Source organism: Stegastes partitus, unplaced genomic scaffold (genome assembly GCF_000690725.1).
Source record: "Stegastes partitus isolate 25-593 unplaced genomic scaffold, Stegastes_partitus-1.0.2 Scaffold51, whole genome shotgun sequence".
In the NCBI taxonomy this organism is placed as follows: Eukaryota; Metazoa; Chordata; class Actinopteri; family Pomacentridae; genus Stegastes; species Stegastes partitus.
The window spans coordinates 1,006,280-1,012,279 of NW_007577782.1; positions in this window are offsets into that span (position 1 = coordinate 1,006,280).

The following is a 6,000-nucleotide window of genomic DNA, read 5'->3' on the forward strand; positions in this document are numbered from 1 at the left end:
TGTGCTGTAATTGAAAAACCATTCTGATGCTGTATATTGTACACAGACATCCTTCCCCCCAGAGTGGCTTTACATAACCTCTGTGCCATGCTGCATCCTACTGTGTGTGTTTTCTGGCGCTGTTGCCTTTGTTTGCGAGCAGTATGGATTCATTGCTGTCACTGTACTTTGCAAGCTGAGTTGTGTGTATTTGTTATGTATGAAATCCGCATAGATTTTTCTCTGCCCTTGAAGACCATGAAATATAATTAAAAAAAAGAAAATTCAGGATTATTTTGCTGTCACTGAGTCAAGTAAAACCAATGTTTCCTCTATTCCGTTTTCCTTTTGTTCTTTATTCTCTCCTTGTACTTTACAGGAAACAAGCAGCTGTGTGAATTTGTTTCTCTTCTCAGGGTGCATTCTACTACAGAGACATTAAGATTTTAGTGGTATTAACGCCAAACTCCAATTTATCCTCGAGCCAGTTTCAGATATTCATTCAAACAAAGTTAGAACAGCTGCCTTGAGATGCACGTTTATTTCCTAACGTTAAAAACAGGACGAAATAATAACCTCCTCCTGGTCTTACTTTAAAATAAAGAATAATACAACTACACTAGTACCAGTTAATGCAATTAATTTCAACAGTTCTTCCATAATATCTGCTTTCATGATGCCAAATGTTTTTTAAAATTTCACAGAGGTGTTTATTTTATTTTATTTTATTTATACATAATTAGTCATGGTGTTTAATTGGACTGCATTGCTAATATGTCATTTTCATGCATGTAAATGGTAAGAACACACACACACACACACACACATAATAAGAATACCATAACTTAACCAACATAATAACATAACTAATAATACAAATATATTTAAATTATATGCTAATGTCAGCGAATGTGAACATCTTAAACTTTGTAAAGGTCAAATTGCATGAGCGTCCAACCACTGAGTTGAAACATGAATTTATGGATACTTTTAGCTGCTACTTTGTTTTTTATTAAAATGTGAACGTGATAATTTACATACCAGCTGAGCACAAAAATGATGAGACTTCAGCTAATTCTCTTTCCAATCCTGTCGAAGTTATAAATAAAAGTTATAAGTACGGAAACGACAAAACAATACATGTTTTATTCTGATTTCTGAAAGCAAAATAAAGTAAAACAATAAAATGAAACTCACAATCTGGGCAAAATAACTCAGATTTGAGTGCAGTCCTTTCTAGAAATTTAGGTAGCGACCATATCTGAGAGCCTCATCTTTATAGTCAGTGTTTCTTTAGTTTCCATATGACAGGCCTTTTTTTTCATTCTTACACTAATGAGACAGTCTGCAGCACTTCAGAAGCTCTCTGAGGTCAAACTTTGGTACTGTGGTGCTTTGAGCTAAATGCTAACTTTAACATCAGGATTACTATGTTGACATGCTGAGGTTTTGCAGGTTTAATGTTTACTTGCCATCTTAGCCGAACTGTTTTTGAGGAGAAGCAAGTTCACAGTCTTCCTTCATGTCATTTTATTTAATCAGTTCTTTGCAATGAGAGGTGACGCAAGTAAAAACTATAAATAATAATATCGAAGGTAAGCGTGATAGCGTGAGCAAACGTTTTTATTTCCCCTACATGAATCATAGTCATTTAAGTTAGTTTCACACCATATTTTTGCTCCTGGTCATCCACACACCCCAACTGCAATCATTGGTTTTGTGGGCTTTTAGTCATACAGTTTAGGCATTGATATTTGGCAATACTACTAATAATAATATTAATAAAAAAAATATGAGTGTGGAGTTCCCAAGATGTATTAAAAATCAATATTTAGTAATGTCTTGGACAAATATGTCAGCACATACTGTATCTGTAGGAGAGGCTGCTTCCACTGTGTGCAAATATCTGAGTATCGAATAAGGTCACGTTTTTCTTTATATTCTATATATATATGGCACTTGTTAAAACAACAGGAGTTGACCAAAGTGCTGTAAATCTAACAAGACAGGGAACAACAAAAATATGAGAGAAAAAAGCAAGACAGAGACAGAAACGTATAAACAAGTACGTGGAATATATCTTACGTGGCTTTAGGGAATTGGAGCCTGTGTGTAATTTTAAACTGCGTCAAACAATGCCCGTGCACATTGGCACTGTCTCTTTGTTTCAGATTTATAATTAAAAGTTTGGTTCCCCTCAGCGGAGAGCTGAACACACATACTAATGGGACAAATACTTATTGAAATGTCTGAGATCTGTCAGGATTACAGCTACAGCAACCTGTTTGAAGGTAGCGCTCCCATTATAAGACCTGCTGCCTCACCTGCTGCTGCTGCTGCTGCTGCTTCTACCCACCCTGCGAAAATGAAACATCGAAATATGAAAGGGAGTTCTCACCTCCCAGGGATAAAAACAAGGAGATGGATCTTTAATTAAAGGTGAGAGGTAATACTGCTCTGGAAGAGGAGGTTCTTGCCGAATGTGGTGCAAGATGCGAGGTTTGAGAGACGCTGGACAGAGGGGTAAAGGGGGGAGTTGGTGGGGTTGTATCTCAGCACCCCCACCACCACCTCTGAGTCCCAGTGCTCTCTCCTTGCACATTCCAGCGTTAAGTTAATTGGACAGGGAGAGAGGGCTGAGGAGGGAAGCGTTCAGCCCCATTAGCAATCCCCCTGTGGAAGGCTGAGCCGAGAGGATCACAGACTCACAAATAGGAGGATTAAAATAATCAATAGGCTTCACTCTCTCTCCTTCAACACAGACGGCTGCGCCACACACACATGCACACACACACACACACACACACACGCACACACACGCGCGCGCACACACGCCGTTACACATATATGCACACACACGTTCATGAGCAAATACAAACACAACCTAGAGTCTGAGGAATACTAGTTCAAGGAGCACTACTCTTCCCAGTGTTGTCTCTGGACTTTCACAAATTAGTCTGGGTCATTTAAGACACATGCGCGCACACACACACACACACACACACACACACACACACACACACACACACACACACACACACACACACACGTTCCTCATTAATGAAGGTTAATTTCAGCCTCTGTCTAACCAGTAAAAAGGTCAGAGACATGATAACAGTCTGATATATCTTTTGCTCAGTTATTTCTGTACTTTCATATCTTGCTGAGTTTCCCGTGACTTTTATGCCAAAGTCTGTGTTTGTTTAAAGCCCTGTTTTTTGGATCCACTTCTTATGAGGTTATGAATATCTAATAATTAGTTCTCTGACCCTGTAATTTATAGAATAAAAGTCATATAAACCAAGGGGCTGTTTGTGTTCGGACAGTTGTTTTCTTTTTCGATCTTTCCGTCATCCATATTTCATACACATTTTCTGCATGGGAACTTTTTTGCTGCAGTGCTTATACAACACTGCAGGATACGTTTAAACGATTATCTTGTCGTTTTGGGGGCATATTCAAACATCAAACGTCGGCGACAGTAGTTATTAGTCAGGTTGGTTATTGATTAATGAATAAATTAATTAATACTAATTTCTTTGTTGTGCTGACTACAAATGAATTAAATATGTTGTTTATGTATAATCATATTAAAACAAGTGCTTCACACCTGGAAAAGATGATGATGACTGGAAGTATTTAGCATATTAGAAAACAGTAGGTAATATCTGACTTGAACTTTCTATTGCTCCCCAACGTTTTCCCCCATATGACCTTTTCAAAAAAGCAAACATACCAATTAATTGTGTACCGTTTCACTAGATTTTAATTCTCAGGCTGTTTTATTTGGGTATTTCAGGAGGTCTGAGGAAAGAACTATTCAGTACACACACACACACACACACACCTACACACACACACGTGCAAACAACAAAAAAAGCAGACAATTATGTAAAATCACATCATATTTCTGTGTAGTTTTTCTCGTTTCTTCTCATTTTGAAGCTCCCAAGATTTAGGTTGGGACCCCTTTGAGAGGTCACAGTCGTGAAGAAATGAAGAACCACTGCTTTAAAGAGCAACATTTCCTTCAAAAAAAAAAAAAAAAGAAAAGAAAAAAAAGCTTTTTCATGATGGCAAATCAAATCAATCAAATCATACCTTTTTTCCCCTTTACCTGTATTATTCACAAGTTTAATTTAGCCAGGAAACAAATAACAAATCACACTTAGGTCCAGAGGTCTTAAACAAATTGGCTGTGGATCAATAGAACTAGCTGCGAAATAACAATAAGATAGTAATAATCAGAAGAAATACTGTGCAAATGAAGGCAATCAAGTGCCTTCATAGTTCACATCAAAATAATGGACTGATAGAAGGCCTAGTGGACAATACCTGATTCATGGGAATGATTATCAAACATCTTTAGTAAATACAACCTACCTGCTCACTGTCGCTGAATCAGAAACTGTTTTTCAAAATGTATTTTCATTCTATCAATCTTATTCCATTCACTTGTGCGTCCAATAGCCTCCTCGCCTGCCTTTTTTTCTCAAGTGTCTCATCAGTGCACTCGCTTGGGTTCTGCTGCAGGGGTCATCCACTTCAAATTACTATTAATTTCTTTTAAAGTTCACCTTTTCCTACAAATTCACAGGTTGTTTTTGGGGATTTTACATCCTGCCTCCTGGTGCAGCCTACTCAAGACGTTGGCATAATCAAACTCTCAATCAGTCACAGTGTGGAAGCATAAAGTGAAGGACCCAAATGCACCTGTGGCGGCTGCATTATGCTTATTTTCCCAATGGATGTAATTCTTTCAAGGAGGACTTAAAATACGTGCTGGCAGCGCTTCATACAGTGCATTAAGCTACCTGTTGATTATAAAAATAATTCTGAGTGTGTAAAGACACACAGATCTGCCCAGTGATTAAAACAAAGTGATTAGTAACAGACCAGAGACGGTAGATGATTATTCATGTACGCTCAGTTTCCAGTTTATTACACACAGCTAGTGAAAAGTAATGCACATCATGAATGTTAGAATGTTCAGTTTGTGTTGAAACAATTTAAAACAGGTGTCAGTAGACCTGAATGATCATTTTGGATGACTGAGTTTGTGGTGCTGGAGCTGAACTAAACTAAAAGGTGTTTCTGTTATTTAGCCTGACCACCATAATTAAAACGAGGTGGTCAAGTGAATAGAAACACATGTCAGTACAACACAATGTGATTTAGCAGCACCACAACCTGTAGCGTCCAAAAGGAGCATGCAGTTCAATCAACTGCTTAATAAATGGGCTCAAACACAAACTGAATATTAAAACTTTCATGAAGCTAAAGCTTAATGCTGGATGGTCGTATTAGACTGCATTAGTTTTAGCTCATCGTTTCCTAAACCTTCTCCTGAGCGTAAATATAAAACACTGAAGTATCATATGCTGTACATCCTGTTCAAAACAGCACTGAGGTTTTTTTTTTGTTTGTTTTTTTTACATTAGTAAATAATATTATATTGGTTACAATAAAATACTGTGCTCACAGTAAGCTGCAATTTATTTTCAAACTGAATAACATTGGCTTCTTATTACACTGTAATTCATAACTCTGTTGAAGCGTGTCTTTAATTGAACGGTCCAGTCTGCCGACAGAACTGAACGTGATTCTTATGTTACAAGGTCTGAGTACTTGTAATAATGCATATTGAAAATTTAACCTAACTGAGTGATTTTTAAATGAAAAAGACAAAATGCAGGGGAAACAGCTGGTTTAAAGAGTTGGTGACAGAAGGACATGTGATGTATTTCTCATTAATTGGTTTTCAACTTCACTTCTGAGTGAATAAAACAAGATGAAATCAAGAATTGGGTTAAAAACAAAATAGAAAATAAGCCATTTCTGTGGAAGCAATGGGTGGAAAAAGGTATTCTGGTGCTAGGAGATCTATATGATGGAGGCATATTGAAATCCTTTACAGCACTAGCACAGCAGTTTGGCCTCCATCAACAGCAGTTCTGGCGATACCTCCAAATAAGACATCTCCTGTCTCAGACTTTTGGCTCCATTTCTATGGCCCCCCCT